The sequence below is a fragment of the Lissotriton vulgaris genome, unplaced genomic scaffold, assembly GCF_964263255.1.
Source record: "Lissotriton vulgaris unplaced genomic scaffold, aLisVul1.2 SCAFFOLD_692, whole genome shotgun sequence".
NCBI lineage: Eukaryota > Metazoa > Chordata > Amphibia > Caudata > Salamandridae > Lissotriton > Lissotriton vulgaris.
The window spans coordinates 97,251-120,029 of NW_028252646.1; the positions used below are offsets into that span (position 1 = coordinate 97,251).

At 46.6% G+C, this 22,779-nt stretch overlaps 1 pseudogene; it reads left to right on the forward strand.

Annotated features, from left to right (window-relative positions):
* Positions 1-17,334, forward strand: part of LOC147662085 (uncharacterized) — a 70,104-nt pseudogene extending 52,770 nt beyond the window's left edge.
* Positions 17,335-22,779: the final 5,445 nt, after the last annotated feature.

Genomic DNA, 22,779 nt, shown 5'->3' on the forward strand with positions numbered 1-22,779 from the left:
TCAAGACTGATTTGCATATGGCTGGGTTCAAACTGGAATGGCATGGTGAGCAAAAAAACTATGGATTTAGGCCCAGATCTCTGTACTGGGGTGAATGTGTGACATTGTTTGGCATTCTGTCCCTCAACTGTTGTTTTTGCACAAGGCAGCTTTAACCGCCATGATTAAAACAAACTTTCTGTTCTCTTGATTTCAGCATCTGCTGAATCTTTATTATCACTTGTACCTGCACCCCTAGGAAGGATATATAAATGTGCAGCTTCAAACATTGTTTTCCCATGAAATACAGTATCCTTATCTGTCCCTTGAACTTCCTCCTGCGGCATGGGGGTCTGAGCTGTTTGTTCAGCTGCAGCATCGGCCTTTTTCTCCTCTCGCAAACGGAATGCATCAGTTCGTAGTTTAATCATGCGTCTAATTAAATCGGCCACCTGGGAAGGGAGAAAAAGACCGTCACTCACTTGTTTATGATCTTGTTTTATATCAACAGGTTCTACGTCTGTGGAATGTTTCCTAAAATTTGCAATTACCTCTCCGGTAAACGACTCTGTAAAATATAACTGCTCTGAGTCCGTCCATTGCTGAACATCTGCTACAATGTCTGGAGCAGAGGCATCACCACGCGCTGCCTTACGAGCAGCAGATCTGAGAGTGGCTGTACGGTCAGCGGTCAAAAAAGAGCGAGTCTGTCATTTAGGGTCTAACTCTGTCTCTGTGTGATCTGGGGAAGATTTATCATCATCAGAATCATCTTCGGGGGCAGAGGGAAAAGTATATGGTGGCAGAGATCGATCTAACAAAATTGAATCATCCTGTGGTTTATTAAGTAGAGGATAGAGAGGACGCCTGACAGGGTATTGGCCATTTACCTGTAAACTGCGCTCCCTATCCTCTTTTTCTTTTATTTCCCTCATTTCTTTATTTTTCATTTCCTGCGATTTCAGATAGATGTTTTTGCACTGTTATTTCTCTGCTAAAACTTGCTCTTTCCTCACTCTCTCATGCACTTCTTTCATCCACATTCGCAGACAGTCAAACATATCTGGTCTACTTTTGCTCTTAAACACACACTGTTCCACATAGTGAATTTTTTTAATATCCAATGACCCATGTATTGGCCATCATAAATCGGGATCCTTCTTAGTATATTTATTCCATAGTGCACTATACATTGTGGGAGAAATACCATTTTTAATGTACATATTCCAATTTGGTGTCCCCTCGGATTGAGCCGGCTGATTTCGTTCTAAATCCATATTGGTACCTCCTGCAACACATCCTTCGAAGCGTGCGTGAAACAGGCACCCAAAAATATTATAGTACGTATAATTTTTATAACAAAGTGGTACTTAACACGAATATTGTACCGTTCAAGAATTAAAAAAATTAGAGAAAAATCTCCACATTACTTGAATATATAAATTGCAATTTATATATACCCAAACCAAACCAAAATCTTGGCCAAGCAAATCCAAACAAAAAGCGTCACATTTAGCGATCTTACCAAACAAAAGTATCCAGCCTCCAATTGCCAAGCTCTGAATCGACCAAATGGTCACTGTAAGACGAACGCCAAAAGGGATCTCAGTCGAGACTGGCACCACCTGGAGGGTCGAGTCGGGAAAATCGGAAAAGTACTTCAGCCTGCAAAGACAAGGGCCTCCTCATGCAGTACACATCCTTAGCGAGATTCCAAACCTCCGTCAAGACCACTCCATCAGGCATCCGAGTCGCCGATGAGCCCCACGTAATGGGCGCCAATTTGTGGGGGTGAGCCTTTTCAGGAGCCCACCTGGTGCAGGGGTTTGCCCTTTTGTGCACTTGTCATTTAGACTGACAAAGTAGAGGTTGGCATGGAAGCTGTAATATCACAAAAGTATTTTATTAAGACACATGAGTGTAACTACATCGATACAGAACCCGCAGGCAATGTATGAGGCAGCACATGGAGTACAGAAACCATGGGCCTTATGTAGACCTTTTACTGCAGAGTAAGCATGGAGGCTCAAAAAGAGGCGGTACAAGGAGTACAGAAACCATGGGCCTTATATACACCTTTTACTGCAGAGTAAGCATGGAGGCTCAAAAAGAGGCGGCACATGGAGTACAGAAACCATGGGCCTTGTATACACACCTTTCACTGCAGAGTAAGCACAGAGGCTCAAAAAGAGGCGGTACAAGGAGTACAGAAACCATGGGCCTTATATACACCTTTCGCTGCAGAGTAAGCATGGAGGCTCAAAAAGAGGCGGTACATGGAGTACAGAAACCATGGGCCTTATATACACCTTTCACTGCAGAGTAAGCATGGAGGCTCAAAAAGAGGCAGTACATGGAGTACAGAAACCATGGGCCTTATATATACACCTTTTACTGCAGAGTAAGCATGGAGGCTCAAAAAGAGGCGGTACAAGGAGTACAGAAACCATGGGCCTTATATATACACCTTTCACTGCAGAGTAAGCATGGAGGCTCAAAAAGAGGCGGTACAAGGAGTACAGAAACCATGGGCCTTATATACACCTTTCACTGCAGAGTAAGCATGGAGGCTCAAAAAGAGGCGGTACAAGGAGTACAGAAACCATGGGCCTTATATATACACCTTTCACTGCAGAGTAAGCATGGAGGCTCAAAAAGAGGCGGTACAAGGAGTACAGTAACCATGGGCCTTATATATACACCTTTCACTGCAGAGTAAGCATGGAGGCTCAAAAAGAGGCAGTACATGGAGTACAGAAACCATGGGCCTTATATAGACCTTTCACTGCAGAGTAAGCATGGAGGCTCAAAAAGAGGCGGTACAAGGAGTACAGAAACCATGGGCCTTATATACACCTTTCACTGCAGAGTAAGCACAGAGGCTCAAAAAGAGGCGGTACATGGAGTACAGAAACCATGGGCCTTATATACACCTTTCACTGCAGAGTAAGCACGGAGGCTCAAAAAGAGGCGGTACAAGGAGTACAGAAACCATGGGCCTTATATACACCTTTCACTGCAGAGTAAGCACGGAGGCTCAAAAAGAGGCGGTACAAGGAGTACAGAAACCATGGGCCTTATATACACCTTTCACTGCAGAGTAAGCACGGAGGCTCAAAAAGAGGCGGTACAAGGAGTACAGAAACCATGGGCCTTATATACACCTTTTACTGCAGAGTAAGCACAGAGGCTCAAAAAGAGGCGGTACAAGGAGTACCGAAACCATGGGCCTTATATACACCTTTCACTGCAGAGTAAGCACGGAGGCTCAAAAAGAGGCGGTGCAAGGAGTACAGAAACCATGGGCCTTATATACACACCTTTTACTGCAGAGTAAGCATGGAGGCTCAAAAAGAGGCGGCACATGGAGTACAGAAACCATGGGCCTTAGATATACACCTTTTACTGCAGAGTAAGCATGGAGGCTCAAAAAGAGGCGGTACAAGTGTACACACAGTTACATACAAGGATACATCAGAATTGCTTAGTCAACAGAATGGGAGTAGCTACAATGCTGCTGACATCAGTTAAAATAGCCTGACAGTTAAATACATGACAGGTGCATCCTAACAGCTAAGGCCTCTCTGAGCATGTGCAGTACTCCGTGTCGGAGCTAGTTATAGATGATGACTCGGCGAAATAGAGAAGCAGGCAACTGCAAAGACGGGGAAGCACATGTCAAACGCATTGCTTAACTAAAATTGATGCTAAAAACAAAATGGCTTCAGCTCATCCTAACAGTAGTCTCCACAGCAGGAAGTCCCATTCCCAGATTCCAGAGTATGGTACCTGGTTCCCGGTTAAGAGGGGGACAGGTTGAGATTCAGGGGAAGTAAGATGCTGTCTCACCAGTCTTGTGGGGGGAGTGTGGGTGAATGTTGTGATGCCCTGAACATTTGAGTGATTGGTTAGCACTGTAAATGGTGTTAAAGGGCTGTTCAAAATGTTTTGTCAGACCGAACAGGCCCCGTAATTGTTTTCCAGAGTCGCGCCAACACCTGTTGGAGTGTGTAAGTTCTGTGGTTGTAGGGAGCTTACATTGGGGAGGGGTACTAGAAGAATGGTGCAGGTGTCTTCCAACCCAGAGTGGTGGAAGTGGTTCAGATTAACCCAGCTAGGTGACCTTGTAAGTGAGGAGGTTGCAAGGCCTCACATCCTGTCCCGCAGGGGAAGGTGTGAGACTGGGCTGAATTCAGAGCCTCTACCTCAGTCTCCAGTACATGATGGTTATTCGAGGGAACACCAGGTAGGGAGCCTAGTCTGTCCTGTCAGACCGTTCTTCGATGGGGATCTCCCTGTGTTAGGTAAGCTGGAAGTGTCTGTAACCAGGCCTTCATCAGTTCTGGTGTCTGGCAGTGCCACTTCTAAGTGGAGTGTGCGGAAGTCCAGATTGAGGGGTGACAGGGGAAAGAGTCCCCAGTGGAAGAACAATTGGGTCAGGGGCCAGCCAGAAGGGCTAAGTCACCAATGATTGGCCATGGTGACGCCACTTCTGTCCAGGAGCATCTTCGCGCACTGTCGGAGGGACAGGAGGTCACGAGCTCTGCGCCAGGCAAACTGTCACACAACACATTAGGTATGTGTCACCCGTGGGGAGAGGGTAGGGGTGCTCCCCATGAAGTCCTGGTTCTGCGGGCATCTGACCAAAGGGTACCGTCTCTGGGTTGGGCAGCCAGGAGCAGATGTTTTCCGACCTGGACGGCAGGGCAACTATAATCAGTGTCCTGACCAGTTTGCCTTCTAGGGGTATCACTCCAGAGGGGTGGTGCAGGCCTAGCCGGGATCTTTAGGGTCCCTGGCTGAATGTGGTAGTACTACCCTGAGAGCAGGTGGGGCCCATCTTAAGGGAAGGGACCCTGATCTTCAGAAGGGAGGGTATAGGGCTCTGGAAGGGGGTGCAGAGGGAGGGAGTCCTCACCTCTGACCCCGGTGCAGCTGGTAAATGTGGATCCAAGGTGGTAGACCAGTTGATGGAGAGAGGTCCTGTACTGGTGGAAGAGTTGTGTTCTGGTGGGTGCTTCTCCTGGGAGAGTGCGGAACCCCAGAAGTAGAGGTAGGGTTAGAAGATGCTTCACCCGTGACCTCTGGCCAGCCTGAGTGTGCAGGTAGAAGGATCGGTGGTAGTTTGGAACTACACTGAGAGGGGGAGTGGAGAATAGCTATTATGTGCCAGGGGTTAAGGACCAATGGCATCTGGATGGCCTGGTCCTGGCCCTGGACAACTAGGGAGTACCAGTGGGGTAGCCTAGCTGTGCCTGAGAATTTTTTTTACGGAGGGAACCATGTGGGTTCAGAGTGGCGTAGAACCGGAGGGTGTCCCTGCAGTGCTGGCCCACGTCCATGTTCTATCGCCCGAAGCAGGGAAGCCCATCAACGTAGTGATTGGTTTACCCTGCATTTTGGCTGGAAGGGGGTTGTGTTGAACTTCGCCCTTTATGCAGGTTCACCCCTAAACTTTTAGCATTTCTCCCAGCCCTTTTCTCTGTGTAGTGTTAGTGGTTTAAGGCCGCTGGGCACTTTAGCCCTGTGGTCCAGTGTAAAGTGCGTGCGCTCTCTGTTACATTTAGTGGGAGTGAGAGTGGCCTGCCCTCCCATAGGAATGCATGTGGGATTCCCTGCTCAGTGTGTGTCAGTGGTAATTCCCTTTATGAGAGTAGCAGTATGGTCAAGTCTGGTATGTATGAAATTATGAGAATAAATGCTGGGCAATGGTGTGCGCAGATTTATTATGACTATGTGAGAAATGCCACTTTTAGAAGTTGGCATTTCTGTGTGCTATGTGTCCGCCTGCCTGATGTGAATTGCATGTCTGGTTTTGGAGGGACAGGGCAGGCTGAGCCAGACGTGGGTTGAATAGAGAGATCTGCAGTTGGAGTATGGGGAAGGGTGACCCTTTGATCTGAGCAGGGTTATGCCTGGCAAGGTGAATGATGGCTCCACCTCCCACTGTGCGGCTGATGGCAGACCCTCTCTTCCTCAAAGGCAGGATGCAGCCTTGTAAACAAAGTTCTCCAGGACCACACCGAACTGGTTCTGGCTGGGTTCAGTGACGTGTGACTTTTGAGAACAAAGTCTTTTGGTGGTATAAGTAAAGGGGCTGTGACCCCATGAAATTGTTTAGTTCAATGGTGCTCTTCTAGGATGATGTGCTGCTCCTGATCCTACTGGGGCATGCTGCTGCTGGGTCCCATGAACTGCCATGAGGGCTTGCCTCCCGGGGCCCTGCATTGCCCCTTGATTGCTGAGGACTTTTGCTTTTGGAGCGATGGCTCCCTGCTCCCTGTGAGCGCTATATTTTAACTCTTTCCTGGAGGAAGAACGTGTTACTTCTGGATGCCAAGACGAACCTCTGTCCGTGTAACTAGAGGGAAAGGACTTTGAAACTTTCATCCATCTTGCTGAAGCAACTACCCAAGAGCCTGATTTGAGCTCCCCTCCTGCTGAAGTCTCTGGAACATTAGACTTCACGCATCAGCCGTCCGGATTCCTATTTGAGGGGAATTCTCCTCGCAAGTGAGGCCTCTGTTGAGAATTCCAGAGCCTCTGGTTCTACTGTGGGAAACTCGGGCTGAAAGTCATCGTTATCACTATTGTGGGCCGCCACAGCTGAGGAGCTGTTGCCGCTGAGAGCCCGCATTTGCCTGTGTTACCAAAGTCATTGTTATCGCTATTGTGGGCCACTGCAGCTGAGGAGCTGTTACCACTGAGCGCCCGCATTTGCCTGTGTGGCCAAAGTCATCTTTTATCTCTATTATGGGCCGCCGCATCTGAGGAGCTGTTGCCGCTGAGAGCCCGCATTTGCCTGTGTTACGAAAGTCATAGTTTTCGCCATTGTGGGCTGTCGAATCGGAGGAGCTGTTGCCACTGAGAGCCCGCATTTGCCTGTGTTACCAAAATCATCGTTATCGCTATTGTGGGCCGCCGCAGCTGAGGAGCTGTTGCCTCTGAGTGCCCGTGTTAGACCTGGCATCTTTGGTGTGGTTTCTCCCTATGTTTTTGCCTCTACCTCCTGTATTTTTGATGCTGTACTGGATTTCGTTTTTGCTGGTTTAGATGCTTTGGACACTCTGCCACTGCTGATCAGACAGACCTGCTCTTGAGGCGGAATCCGAGAGCTTTTATACTGCTTTTAAAAATTTCATTGTTTATACCTGTCACTATACTTTGTGTGCACTTGCCTCCTGGCTCTTCTCCTGATCCCGCGCAGTAGAATAAGCGCTGCCGCGGCACTCCCCAGCAACTAACTTTCCCGCCACCATCTCGGCGAGAACCGAGGCCACGCCCCTTTGCGAGGCCACGCCCCCGACGCCATCCTATAAAAGCGCTGATTACAAGCGCAACAATCACAGACAGACCTGCTCTTGAGGCGGAAGCCGAGAGCTTTTATACTGCTTTTAAAAATTTCATTGTTTATACCTGTCACTATACTTTGTGTGCACTTGCCTCCTGGCTCTTCTCCTGATCCCGCGCAGTGGAATTAGCGCTGGCGTGGCACTCCCCAGCAACTAACTTTCCCGCCCCCATCTCGGCGAGGACCGAGGCCACGCCCCCCGACGACACCCTCAACCGTCTATAAATCATGTGCATCTTCCGGACGCGCAGCGGAACAAGCGCAGCGGGAGCGCCTAGGGCAAGCCCGTCTGCGCCATGCCGCGCCAGGCCAGGCCTCAGGGCACGCCATGCTGACCATTCTATCTCATACTCACCTCAATCACTCAGAGACCTACAATGCACTGCCACTCCGCCATCCCCAACGTCCTTCCCTCACATTCTTACAGCCGGTCTTATGCGTCCTGACCAACATCATTCATGCGGAAGCAACTCACCAGCTGCGCCGATCAGAAAAACCACGTCCATCAGGGTGTCATATTTGAACACTCGCTCGTTGGTGAAACACTCTGAGGATATCTTTATCCTGTTAACTAATACCAACCCTGACATGCTTCTGCTCACGGAAACCTGGTTAACATCAGAGTCCCTCCCAGATATCCTGGCTGCCCTCCCCCTGAATATTACATCCTTCATGCCGATCGCCCTGGTGATCGGCCCGGGGGCGGGGTGGCAGCCATCATATCTAAACGCCTGAGCTCTATTTCTTCGTATTCCCTCACCCTCCCTGAGGTGGAGAACTTACTTATCAGTGTACAAACTGACACCGGCACCCTTACCTTCCTCCTCTTATACCGGCCTCCTCATCCTATGCCATCCTTCTCCGTTATCATGAATGAACAGCTATTTAATCTGCTAATGCTACACTCTAGTCTCGCCATCTTTGGCGACCTAAATTATTGGTTCAATGACACCAATGCCGGCCCCCAAGCCATAGAGCTCTTTGAGACCCTTAATAGTCTGAATCTTATTCAACAAGTCACTCAACCCACTCACATTAAGGGCCACATCTTGGACCAGATCTGGACCTACAACCTGGTTTCGTCTCCACCTACATAATCCCTTGTGTCTGGTCCGACCACAATCTAGTCGACACCACCGTCACCGTCGCCGGTCGGACTTCCGCCCCCTTGATGGCTGGTGACCTCTCACGGAAATGGGGCACATACGATTCTCAGGGCTTCCTCACTGCCCTGGCCGATACCCGCCCTGCCCTTCACCCTTCTAACAATATCGAAGGACTAGAACACGACATCGATTCATGGCTAGAATCGGCCAGTGACCGGTTTGCTCCCTTAGTCAAATTCCCCCGCACCAGGCATCGTAACTCCCACAGGTGGTTCTCTGACAACCTCAGGGCTCAGAAATTAAAAATGCGCCAGTCAGAACGCACCTGGAGACGCGATTACTCCGACTCAGCCAGACAGCTCTTTCTAGCTGCGCGTAAAGAATATAAATCAGCCATCAACCTAGCTAAAAGAGAACATTTCTCTAATAGGATCTCGTCGGCGGCTAACAAATCGAAGGAAGTGTTCAGAGTTCTGAATGAGCTCACTACAGGCGACAGGACCCTCTCAGCTCAGACCCCCACTCAGAAGGCTTGCGATTCCCTCAATTCTTTCTTTCTGGAAAAAATCATAAAAATTAAAAAGTCTATCCCTCCCCTCCCCCTGTCACATCTACCGGACAGCTCCCTCAATAACCCCTCGATTTTCACCACTTTCGCTGCCTTAGACCCTATCTCCCTAGCAGAACTTGCCACCCGCGTGAAATCTGGCTCCCTGAACGACTGCTGTCCACCATCAGTGTTACGGAGTATATGTCTCAATCTGCCTCATTGCATCCTACCTCTACTTAATGGGTCACTTAGTAGTGGCATTTTTCCCACTTCTTTCAAGGAGGACATCCTAGTGCCCCTCCTCAAAAAAACCCGGTGCTGACCCCGTGGAGCCATCGAACTATCGTCCCATTTCCCTCCTTCCGTACTTCTCAAAACTAATGGAGGCCCATGTCACCCGGTGCCTGTCAAATTTCATTGAATCCTCCTGTCATCTCGTGCCTAATCAGGCCGGCTTCAGACCTGCCCACTCTACTGAGGCCGTCATCTTGGCAGTTTTGGACACACTCAGGAGCAATGCGGACGCTGGATCTTCCCAGGCCCTCGTTCTCCTGGATCTGTCTGCCGCGTTCGACACGGTGGACCATAACATCCTCCTCCACCGTGTCGAGCAGGCAGGCATCCAGGGTACGGCTCTCGAGTGGGTCAAGTCCTTTCTCACTGGAAGAACACAGGCGGTCCTGGGACCCTTCACCGCCAAAAAAAACCCACGTCTTGCGGAGTCCCTCAAGGTTCCTCCCTTTCACCGCTTCTATTTAACCTATACCTCTGGCCTTTGATCCACTCTCTGCAGAAATGGGACATTACCGTCTACAACTACGCTGACGATTTACAAATCATCCTCCCACTCAACTCACCTCACGCCGTCTCGATGTTCCACGCAGTCATGACTCACATCCAACTTTGGATGAACCAGAACCAATTAAAGCTGAACCCCGGGAAAACTGAGCTCCTCCTCCCTGTACTCAGTCATGCTCACTGGGGCCCGCAGTTCTGGCCTCCTGAGCTGGGATCTCCCCCAGTCCCTGCAAAAACAGTAAAGAGCTTGGGTATTATTATTGACGCCGAATTGTCCCTCAGAGCTCAAGTGGTAGCGGTGGTTTCTTCTTGTAAGTACCAGCTTCGGAGGATCCGCAAAGTCCGTCACTTACTCCCCCCTGCGGCACTCACCCTAGCTGTCATCTCACTCGTGCTCTCCCGACTGGACTTCTCTAACTCCATTTACCACGGTCTCCCACAGTTCCTGTCACACCACTCCAGGTCACCAGAATCAGGCGGCTCGCCTGATTCATGGAATCCCCAGATGGCAATCGGCCAAGCCTCTACTCCACAGCCTTCATTGGCTTTCAATAGACCAAAGGGCAGCCTTCAAGGTGGCATGCCTCACCTTTAAGGCCCTTCGCTGCCCTGGCCTAGTGTTTCTGAAATCTCTCTTTAGCCCTTACTGCCCAATACTTAACCTCCGTTCAGCCCATCGTTATCTGTTAGTCACTCCTAAAAAGAAAACCGAAGAAATTTGGCGGCCGCCGCTTTTCCTATCTTCCCCCCGTCCTTTGGAACCTTCTTCCCCTTTCAATCAAATCCTCCCCTTCCCTCCTGAACTTCAGGAAACTGTTAAAAACTCACCTCTTCTCCTCCCTTAGCTAGAATTTCGCTGCTCTCGCTCGCTCCCTCCTCATTTACTCACTCTGTCTACCAGCGCCAGGAAGCTTCGGCGTTAGTGCGCTTTACAAATTTCACCCAAGATAAGATCAGTGCCAGAGTGTAAGTGCTCCCTATGTAAATTGTTATTATGATTGGATATACATGATTGGCATATTTGTATCACCATGAAGTCCCTCCCTTGTCATCACAAGCCAGGGCTGGTGATGACAAATGCTACTAGTGGGCCTGCAGCACTGATTGTGCCACCCACATGAGTAGCCCTAAAATGGTGTCTCAGGCCTACCATCACAGTGCCTGCATGCAGTCTGTGAACTGCCATGTCCTCCTGGTCAGTGTCCCCACTGACCAGGCCTAACCCTTCCCTTTTTATGCACATTGGTCACCCCTGTGGAAGGCCCAAGGTACCCCCCTGGGCAGGGTGCAGTGTATGTGAAAGGTAGAGCATGTACTCGTGCAGGTGACATGCTCTGGTAGTGAATGGCAGCCATTTTCGTTTTTCACTATTGTAAGGCTATCCTGCTCCATAGATTAACATGGGGGATGCTGGCTACAGTGGCTACCAGCATTTCTTCTCATAGGAACAAGATAGGACATAAGAGTCTAGTATCCCTGAACTCAGAATTTAATAACACATCTTTTAGAAAGGATGTTTTTAAATCCTGTGTTTGAGAACAGCACTCTTCTGTGTGCCTTGGCCTGTTTGTGTATTGACTGTCTGGTTTGAGAGTGATAGGGGCTGGGGATTCCCCAGGAGGCTGGCTGAGTCAGCCCTAGGCTGAATGACTGCATTTGCAACTTGAGTGGTGGGAGGAGATAGCACCTGGGCCTGAATAGGGCTGTGCCTGCCTTCCACAAGGCTGGCTCCAACTCCTGCTGGGCGGCTAACGATCCTGTCCCTCACTCTGAAAGGAAAGGAGAAGCCAGGAAAACAAAGTGCTCAAGCAACACCCAGAACTGATTCAGACCGGGCTCAGGGCCCACTTGTATAAGTACAGGACCCCTGACAACAGAAAATTAGATCATCCTGGAATCAAGAAGGAACCTCTGCCAAGGAGAAAGCTGAAACTGAAGAAGGAAGATTGTCCAGCTGTTGCTCTGCTGGATTGCCCTGCTGTTGCTTTGCTGCCTAGGAGAGGGGAAGGACTTTAATTTGTGCTGTGTCCCCTTGCTTGAAGGAATATCCAAGAGTTTGAGAAGAGCTGGTTCCCTGTTCTGAAGTCCCAGGAACAAAAGGACTTCAACCCCAGCTTCCCCTGAGCTCTACTGAGAGAGTTCTGTCCTTCCTGGAGTTCTTGGCCCATGTGTGGTACCTGTGTTGGGAAGCTGGAAACTAAGCTTGAGAGACTTTGCTAAAGAAAAGTTATCGCATTGCTCGCTGCGGAGCGCATCACCGACAGTGCGAGAAGATTCCCGCCGCTGCGAAGGTCAATATCGTCACAACGCCTGTTGCCGCTGTCAGAGCCGTCGCATCCTTCGTTTGCGGGACGCACCCGATCGGTGCGGGAAGTCTAACATCGCTGCGAGTGTCGCCGCAGAGCCTGTCGTCACTGGGTGAGATCGCCACACCGCCTGCTTGCGGACTACATCACGTTGCTGCGAGAGTCTTCGCCGAAGCCAACGCATCGAGGAGCTGCGAGAGAGAAGATCACCTCTGGTCCGCACATCGTCGCCCCGGAGATCGTCGCACCTCCAAAGATAGTCACATCGTGCCTTTGCGAGAACAAACTTCCTACGGAACCTACGCACCGGAATCCATACAAGTGTCCTTCCTCCCCATACAGACCGGATTCGTCGCAAACGCCTCCCCAGGGTCTCAGGAGCAACGCATCGCTTGTTTTCCACCGCACCAGCTTCTGCTTTTGGAACTTTGTCGCAATTAAAGGTACTGTGAGCTAAACGTGACGCAACTGTGAACTTTTCACGTAACTGTGGATTATTTTATCGCAACCTAAAGAATTTTAACGCAACCTGAAGAATTTTTTATCGCAACCTTAAGAACTCTTTTGAAACCATATTCTTGAACTGTGTATGTTGTATTTTTGTCGTTTTGGTCTTGTGTAGTTTAGATTAAATACCTTTATTTTTCTAAACTGTTGTGGAGTCAGTTTGTGGTGTTTTCACTGTGTTACTGTGAGTGTTGGTACAGATACTTTACACATTGCCTCTGGTTAGCCTAGGCTGCTCGTGCCAAGCTACCTAGAGGGTGAGCAGGGGTTATCTCAGAGGGTTTCCTCCTTGCCCTGACTAGAAGCAAGGGTCCCTATTTGGACAGTGGTACCTACCTCTGCCAACTATAGACCCCCAATTCTAACAGCCCACATTTGCCGTCCTACGAGAATCATCGCTATCACTATTGTGGGCCGTTACAGCGGAGGAGCTGTGCCGCTGAGTGCCCGCATTTGCCGTCCTATTAGAATCATCGCTATCGCTATTGTGGGCCGTTACAGCGGAGGAGCTGTGCCGCTGAGTGCCCGCATTTGCCGTATTAGGAGAATCATCGCTACAGCTAGTGTGGGCCGCTGCAGCTGAGGAGCTGTGCCACTGAGTGCCCGCCTTTGCCATACTACAAAAATCATCGCTAGCAATGTTGTGGGCCGCTGCAGCTGAGGAGATGTGCCTCAGAGTTCCCACCTTTAAGCCCCGTACTTTCACAGCTGTGCATCACTCAGTGCTAGCTGCATCGTCTAGGTCTGCGCAATTGCGCATATGGATTCTGCTGCATTGGCAGCTGCCCTGACACTTTGGACATAGGGCATTTTGAACCCCTTTGAGAAGGCCGGTTGGCCAGAGCGACTGTCAGGTTTGTAGGGCGCCAGGCCCTAATGTGATGGATGTGGTGCTAGGAAATGTGATTTATGTAGTATGATTTACACACCTTGTTTTATGCCTCTAAATGTGGTTTAGGATTATGAGGTTTTGAATACTGTATTTATGTTTTAGTTATCCTCTACTGTGGTTTATGCTTGTGAGATTATTTCCTAAGGTGATTTATGCTTAGGAGGTTATGGGCTAATATGTTTAGGCTAATGAGGTTGGCGCAGGATATATTTCACGCCTAATGTGATACAGTGGATAATATGATTTATGTTGCAGGATGATGCCGAGTCCAGTGTTTGCCATTAATTGCTGGTTGTGTTCCAAGCTTATTATATGTTCTCCGTTTACTAGATGGTTCTGACAGTGGTCCAAGTGGCACAGTGTATATTGTGTGATTCTAATGTGTTTTATGATAATACAAAGGCTATTTTGTATATAACCTTGTGTGGAGTGCCTTTTGTGGTGTGCCTAGTATGTTGTTGCTGTGTGGGTTGCGCAAATGCTTTACACATGGCCTCCGGGATAAGCCTGACTGCTCGTGCCAAGCTACCAAGGGGGTGAGCAGGGGTTATCTTTGGCGTGTAACTCCCTTGCTCTGACTAGAGTTTCTACCTGGATAAGGCTCAAGTCCTAGCCAACCTGAAATCCCATTTCTAACAAGTCTCATCTAAGGGCTCAATTGACATCCACCAGCTGGTTGGAGTCACGTGTTGGGAGCCTTCACTAAATATTCAGTGATGACAAAATAATCGTATTTCTTCCGGGAGCAGCGCACGTCCGTCTGACAGCTTCTTAGACGAGTTAAAGCAAACGTAAGACATTAAGTCCGAAATCATGGTAAGGTAGAAAAAGACAAAAAGCACACACTTCTTGGCAGCAGGGATGTCAGAGGTATATCACTGGATGTGATAAAATCTCTATTACAAATGCTGCAATCTTCCAACAAATGCTTGAACCATCCCCTGGAATGTGGCAAAGATAACTTAACAAACAGAAAAGTAAAGATGGGAGTTGGAATGTCAGCTGATCCAGTGTGAACAGGAAAGTATTGTCAAGAAGAGTGTGAATGGAGCTGCATTTGTTATATACTTCCTGAAGTGTTACCTTTATTACATACAACTTGAAGAGTTTCCTTTTTCATATACTTCCTGAAGAGTTACAGTTGTTATACACTTTGTAAAACTGAAGTGACGGCAGCATATCCTGATCATTTCTTTTTCCACAATGTCTTCTTGTTTAAATGAAATCTTGACTGTGCGTCTTCCTAAAGCTATACCTCTAGCGAATGGGTGTTCCCTGAGTGTCCTTTCTTTACTAAGTTATCACCTCCTTTTCTGAATTAAGATGTGGCATGCTCAATAGAACATTCAGTTAAATATCTGTGTATTGTGAAATATCTCTTGGTTACTTTAAAAAATGGTAAACAAGAGATGGCTTTTACAAATAGTTAAATATTGTGTATTTACATTCTCTTACATTTCCATTTAGTGATTTTAAATCTCTTTACATCCAACAGGAAACCAACCTTGAATGCACAAATGATTGTGAATAAAGACTTTAATCGAGTAAATGTGCAAAAAGTGGTCAGAAAATATTAGCTCCAATATTCAGGTAAAGAGCTGCACAGTCAGAGACTGAGGAACCTGAACATAAACTGATAGATCCTGAAAGAAGCAGTCCAGAGCAATTCAGTGGATTTAAGAGTCTGAGCTGTGCACCTCCACGCCACAAGACGAAGAAATGACTTCTAGAAAATTAACGCAACAACAATAACTAACCACTGCTTGTATAAACAAGTCTCCAAGATTTAACGATTGGATCGGTGTGAGGTGGATACAGCATTGCTCTGTTTTCTGTAATGATGGTAGACCACCATTCAGTGCACTAGGTATATTGTAAACAATTTCTGGCTAAACCACAGGAGCAAGAGAAAAGCACAATGGAGTAGAGCCAGACAACTGAAGGAAGGTAGGATCTCTGATCTACTAGACTGTCCCAATTTGCATCGACCTGAAGGAAGACTAATCTTCACTCGTAAACATGCAAAACCATTATACAATCTAAAGACATAACCACATACAAAGAAGTTTTACTTGCCACAAGTATAATATATGTAATTGGTGAGTTTTGCATTTCATTGTAAAATCTGAAATCAAGCATCTAAAATACCACACACATACAGGGAATGTGAGAATAACACAAGTGCTTTCTCAACCGTGTTAGCTCCACAGGAAACGCAGTCATGGGATGCAGACAAATATAAACCTGACCCAGAGACACTACCCAAGAATCATTCAAAAGCAGCAAGAGCTTTAGTTTGTCATCACTACTAAAGAGCCATCAGCAAACACACACAGGAGAAGCAACATGCAATTGCAATGAATGTGTGAAGAATGTGTGAAGAACTTTAGTCAGTTAGCACTCCTAAAAGATCATCAGCGGACACAAATGGGGGACAAACCATACCATTGCACTGAATGTGTGAAGAGCTTTCGTTGGTTATCACAACTCCAAATACATCAGCGAACACACACAGGGGAAAAACCATACCATTGCAATGAATGTGTGAAGAAGTTCAAACAGTTATCAAATCTACGAACACATATGCGAACACACACTGGGGAAAAACAATACCATTGCAATGAATCTGGAACTAGTTTTAGTGATTCCTCAACTCTCAGGATTCATCAGCGAACACACACAGGGGACAAACCATATGATTGCAGTGAATGTGTGAAGAGCTTTAGTGGGTTATCACATCTTAAGAGACATCAGCGAACACACACTGGGGAAAAACCATACCATTGCACTGAATGTGTGAAGAGCTTTAGTGAGTTATCACACCTACAAGTACATCAGCGAACACACACTGGGGAAAAACCATACCATTGCAGTGAATGTGGACGTAGTTTTAGTCATTCCTCAACTTTCAGGATTCATCAGCGAACACACACAGGGGAAAAACCATACCATTGCAATGAATGTGTGAAGAGCTTCAGTCGGTTATCACATCTACAAGAACATCAGCGAACACATACTGGGGAAAAACCATACCATTGCAATGAATGTGGAAGTAGTTTTAGTCAATCCTCAACTCTCAGGAAACATCAGCGAAAACACACAGGGGAAAAACCATCCCAGTGCAATGAATGTTTCAAGAGCTTCAGTCGGTTATCGAATCTCCAAAGACATCAGAGAATACACACAGTGGAGAAACCAGTGAATGTGTGAAGAACTTCAGTCGTTTATCACACCTCAAAATACATCAGCGATCGCACACAGGGGAGACACCATTCCATTGTAGCGAATGTGGAAATAGTTGTAAGAAATCTTCAACATTATGGAATCCTCAGCAAACACACACTGGAGAAAAGCCATTCAAGTGCAGTGAGTGTGTGAAGTGCTTTAGTCAATTATCAGACCTACAAAGACATCAACGAACACACACAGGTGAAAATCCCTAACACTGCAGTGAATGTGGAAGTAGTTTTGGTGACCCTTCAACATTAAGAAATCCTCAGCGAACACACTTAGGGGAAAAGCCATTTAAGTGCTGTGAATGTGCGAAGAGCTTTAGTCGATTATCAATTCTACGAGGACATCAGCAAAAACATACAGGAGAGAAACCATACCATTGCAGTGGATTTGGAAGTAGTTGTGGAAAGGATTTTCAGCTAACTACTGGGATTAGTAATAAAACCTATAAACACAACACACTTGAATACGTTTAACGAGCACAGACTGGAGAATATTTGTAGCTGGTTTTGGTGTTCGGCCATTTTGTACAACAACTGGTTCAATGACAGCTGCTAGAGAACAACGTCCAAAGGCACAAGAAGTCAAAGTAGGAAAATGTGACCTGTAACTCTGAGAGTTAATGCTTGCAGTGCACAACGTTTATCTGAAGCCCTGACGCGGGGAAAAAGGATGCTCATTTCGATCATCACATATGTAAAAGCACCCACCATAGTGGCACATTCCAAGAGGTGTCCAATATCAAGCTGGTCCCTTGGGAAATTTGCTGGCTCACCACTGACTATGTAAATTATTTACAGTGAAATTAATTGTATATGAATATATTTTAGACGTGTCTTATTTACAGAGAATCACCCAACCAACTCTTAACTGGTGAAAGGACAGAATCCGTGCATGAAGGCAAAATTATTGATCGGAGAGAGAACTGTTGAAAAGTTTAGTTCTGAATAGGTTTCTGAAAGGTTGAGAGTTAGGTACAGATTGAATCTTGAGCAGTAAAAAATTCCAGCTCTTAAAGTCTTCAACTATGGACACCCTTCTTTACATTTGTTGAACCTTGGCTCTGGAAAACAATCTGAATTCAGGAGTAAAGGAACACAAAAGATACTGAATTTGGACACAAATGATATTCAGGTTTGTTTTTACATGTAAAAAGAAACTCTTGTTTTATAAACCGCCGGTGAATGAATGGACATAAAAAGTGCTGCCTCGTGAGAAAACAGTGAAACTTTGTGATGCAGTTGGGACGTCTTCAGACCACAAATAAGATAGATCGAAGCACTCTGACTCATCTCTAATGTGCTTTTGTGTTGCTGGAGCTGACAAATAAACAGTGCTCTCATAGCCCAGCCTTGTGTAGAGGAAGGAGTTCACCAATATAATATGCATATCAGGAGAAAGGATACATCTTCAGTAGCTCCAGATAGTAGAAACTAATGCTTTCCACCGAGGTCATTTTAACAAAGTGCTGAGTCCGGGAAGTTCTTCCTGCTGCCGAGTATCATCACTACCGCCACCAACCAGCCAGTGAGGAACAGCAACAAGACTGCTGTTCATCATACCCATGCTTATACATAACACACTACAGGGGTTTGCTCCAGGGTCAAACTCACTTTACTTTCATGTTAACAGCAACAAGTTCTAAACTGAACAAATTATATTTACGAACAAGTGGTTTGTACGGCCATTAGTGCCATAATACATTCTAAACCCAATACTTTATGAATCGGTATTAATGATACATAACCAAACATCCAAACACCACCTATGTATGGACATCCAAGAGCCTTTAAAAACCACACTACAGAGGTGTGTACCAGGATCAAATTCAATTTACTGTAACGTTAACATGAACTAAATTATGATACAGCTTGAACAATCATGAGACTATGAAATGTACACAATGGTGACTAGATTTTAAATATTACTAACAAGTGTATGTTTTGATTTGTAATAAAACAAAACATGTATTTGAATTCATGGTATTTGACTGCTGATTGCATGGAAAGAGATGTTACATGTGATTTCTTCCCTAAACTATAAAGATAATTTGTGATGTCAGCAAGGAGCCTAGTTTATTTGGCAAAAAAAGGGGGCAAATCTTGATAGCATGACTGCTTTCAGCAGGGAGTCTAGCGCAGGTGGTATCAGAGGGGACTATTCTCCCCAGTGTGCCTTCTTACAGAGTGAGAGGCTGTTCTTTGCTTGCGACGGTACCACCTCTGCATCTGTGTTACTGAATACTGAGATCTGGGCTTCACTCCTGTGTTAGGAACTTAAGTCAGTCGAAAAATGTGTGTATAGTGGCACTCCTCTTGTTAATAATCCATAAAAATGCTACCAAATGATGAGTACTTGAAAGCATTCTCCCATAGGAGGGATTTAAATATGCATTTGTCACATACAAAATTGACTTACATTTTTATTTGAAGGTTCTTATATAGCGCTTCTTTATCTAATAATGCCTGATGGGTTTTCTCCGAGAGCCCCTTCTCCTTCGGAAGAAGTTTTTTATTGACAGACCCAATGTGATCTCCAGTGGAAAGATGACTGTCTCTCCAACTCTAAACTGGGCTGGTGGGAGGACCGGTGGTTTGGCTCGTACAACGCTAGGTTGCATTTTTGATAGAGTGCTCTGTCTGCCACAACCTGAATCCTGCCTGTCTTTCTTTAGGGATTTTTAGGTCATTTAGAATACCAATAGCTCAAACTTTCCTAATGCGAGACCTATTGCATTGCAAATGCTTGTTCTATTTTGAGTTACATTTGAAGACCGTCCCCCTCATGTATAGTTTGACAATGTGTCCACGGTCTGCCAGAGGAGCATGTTTACCAACTTCCACTACACCATTACACTAGCGTCCCCCATGTTTAGCGATCTCCACCAACCTGGCTATCCCTGTGACTTCAGAGGAGCGACAGGAGCTCCTCTAAAAGCACCTAAAGTTTGCTGAGTGGCTGCCATGTTTCACACGGGTGCCCAGCAGACTTTTTTGTTTTACTCCTAAAGTGAGAGTTTGCTTTTTGGAAAAATAATGTGCTTGCTACACTGAGAGCTTTCCACAAGGGAGTCTGGGTTAATTTCCTAGTTTTTTTTGTTTGAGACTGCATGTCTTTTCATAGTGTTCCTGGAGATAAATAAGTAGGTCAGAATGCCTACCATTTGTAGGGCGGACGGTCTTCAATTATTGTTTCCTGAAAGAGCCTTATTTGTGCAGTTTCTCGTAATTTGTAAAAAACGTTTCTGAAGGTTCTCCTTCGAGACCTTGGTTGGAAGCTTGCAGCATTGTGCCAGCTGTTGTGTACAAATGTTGTGTAAAATCAATGCGCCACCCTCCAAGGCTGTGCTGTTGAATTGAATGATGTCTAAAAGTAATGTGCAGCTCTCTTAGGCTGCATATGGCTTGTGCAAACCCATTGTGTCTCCATACACTTGCTGCTGACTGCGGTGTCTTAGTGTCCATGTTCTACCTGGGATTCTATCTGTTTGTCACCATCATTATGAGACGCAGGAGCTGCAGAAAGAAGGGCATGAGGATTCACTAATTATTTGTTATTAAAATGTTACAAGATCACAATGCCCATTCGCAATTAGTCAAATTGACACACTCAGTTAAATGCTGTGCTCTGTCTCTATTGTGGCAAATATCTTAAGCTACCTAGCATCTTCATGTAAGTCTTACAGAATGGTGCACACACAGATCGACCATTGTGGACACCTCACTTTATTAATGGGAAACAAGTGCGGGACCATCCATTAATTTGGCTATTTAAAATGGAATGAGGATAAGCATACCTCCTTTACTGACATATCAATTGTTATGATGTGGTAACATAGTCTTTATTGTGTTAAATGCCTGGCCTGAGAATCCCGATCTCTCTCTGATGGGTCTATCAAGTTTAATTGGCCATGCTTTTGCGTTTCAGACAGCAATCCTTTCGGATGTGTTGGCTATTCAGTGTTCTCCTGGAATTCTGTTCTCAATTTCCAGCTGTACAAAACATTTTTAACACCAGTGGATTATCCTCCCTTTCCTGAGCGACCAAATCTCTGTGTAGCTACATGTCTTAAAGACTAGGAAGCTTGAACATCTGGCCTCAAAATGCTTATTTAATTTAGGAAACTGCATTGTCCTATATCCTAAAGCACATATATTTCATTAGAGCAATCTTCAATCACAAAAATACAAATACATATATTACTAAACATGGTTTACATGATTATATAGTTATCACAAACAATAATATTTTCCCAAACACCACCAGCCGGCAGTGCACGCTTCCACCAGGCACACACACACCACCAGCCGGCAGTGCACACTTCTACCAGGCACACACACACCACCAGCCCAAAGTAACATCAATAAAGTTTTTACCAGGGGCGGGCGCTTCAGGGGTCGAGCGACCGGCCGTGGATTCAATCAGACCTCCAGAAGCTTTGATCAAAGAGGACGTGGGGGAGCCCAGCGATCCAACCTCTACTCCACTAGAAACCGTGGTGGCAGAGGCTGGCAGCACAAGGAAGGGTATTGAGGACAGAAAAACAGCAGCGATGCCTCCTATTCAGGTAAACCTGATTCAGTGTGGAGGTCACAGTGGGAGGCTGGATTGCCTTGTTTCTACACAGGTGGGAGAGTTTGATGAGCGACCCGTGGGTACTTCAGACAGTACAATGTTTTCAGATCTAATGTTTTATGCGGCCCTACAACATACACCAACCTCTAAATTTTTCCAGTGCAGTTACTGCTGGGTAGGTGCGTAATTCAGATGAGACAGGTGTTTGTACAAAGTCCTCAGGCCTCCATGTTTTACATGAGGTGTAATGCTTCGCCAACTATGATTCAGAAAGAGTATCATTTTAACCCCAGCGACTGATGTGTTTGTGTTTTTTGGGGCTTTTCATAATCTGGGTAGCTCTGTCTTACTAGAGAGAGTGAGGTATGTGGCAGCCGCTGGTTTAAAGACGAGCGGTTGAACCCGCAGCGGAAAAACCTATTCAACTCCAATCTAACTCCTCAGCTGACACCCATATAACAAATCGTATAAACTAAAGATACAAACCAAGATCAGGCTGCAATAAACAATAGCGTCACTCTGATTGAACTCTGGATGCATCACAACATCGCGGCAGACACTTATTGACTGTAACTCATGCCACGCTTAGGAGGTGAGAGAGGAGTGTGTCAGTCCATCGTTCAGGAGGAAGAGAAGCTTGTACTTTTAGGAGTCTGCTTCATAGCCTAGATGCCCATGAAGACCTGGGGACGCTTTTTTAAATGTGGTCTATTTTCCTTGATAGTGCCTGGCGCAGCTTTTAAAAGGTGTGCCAGGTGCAACCCGGGAAAGTGCGCCTTCTTATGTTCAATGGGCTGCCCCCCGGGGCAGCTGCAAACTCGTGCTGCCCTGGGGGCTGCGCATTCAGTGAAATACAGCGCAGCTTTGAAGCAGCCGCCCTGTGTTTCACTGGACAGGTGGCAACCCCCCTGCACTTTTAAGAGGGGAAAGAGACCACCTTGCAGGTGGGTGCAGTGAGTGACTGCATCTGCCTGTAAGGGGATGTCTCGGGGGTCCATAAAACCCCCTTTTCCACCCACCAAAGGGCTTCTATCTGGGGGTGCACTGACAGTGCACCACCTTTTCGGTGTCTTTAGCTGTCATAGCACCTCCTGACACCTTCTTTGCCTCCGCGCCCGTGTCTATAATCATATGCGGGCTCAGAGCCAAAGAGATTCCCTCATTTGCAAGAAGCCACGCCCCCATGCAAATGAGGGAACGTCCTCTGGTGATTGCACTGGCGCTATGTGTGAGTCAGCGCTATCTGTATTACAGAAAGGGCCGCACAAACTTCTGCAGCCATTCCTGTGATGCCAAAGTGCCACAGGAGCGTGCAAAGCCGGCGCGCATGCCCGTTGAGCCCCCAGGGCACTTCTCATAATACGGCACCTGCACGGATACACTTATGGGAGTTGTGTAAAGAGTTCCTTTTACCTTCATTCTTTGCTCATCAAGTTAGAGTTGTATGTTCCAGTTGTGCAGAGTATTGGGACACTGAAAAT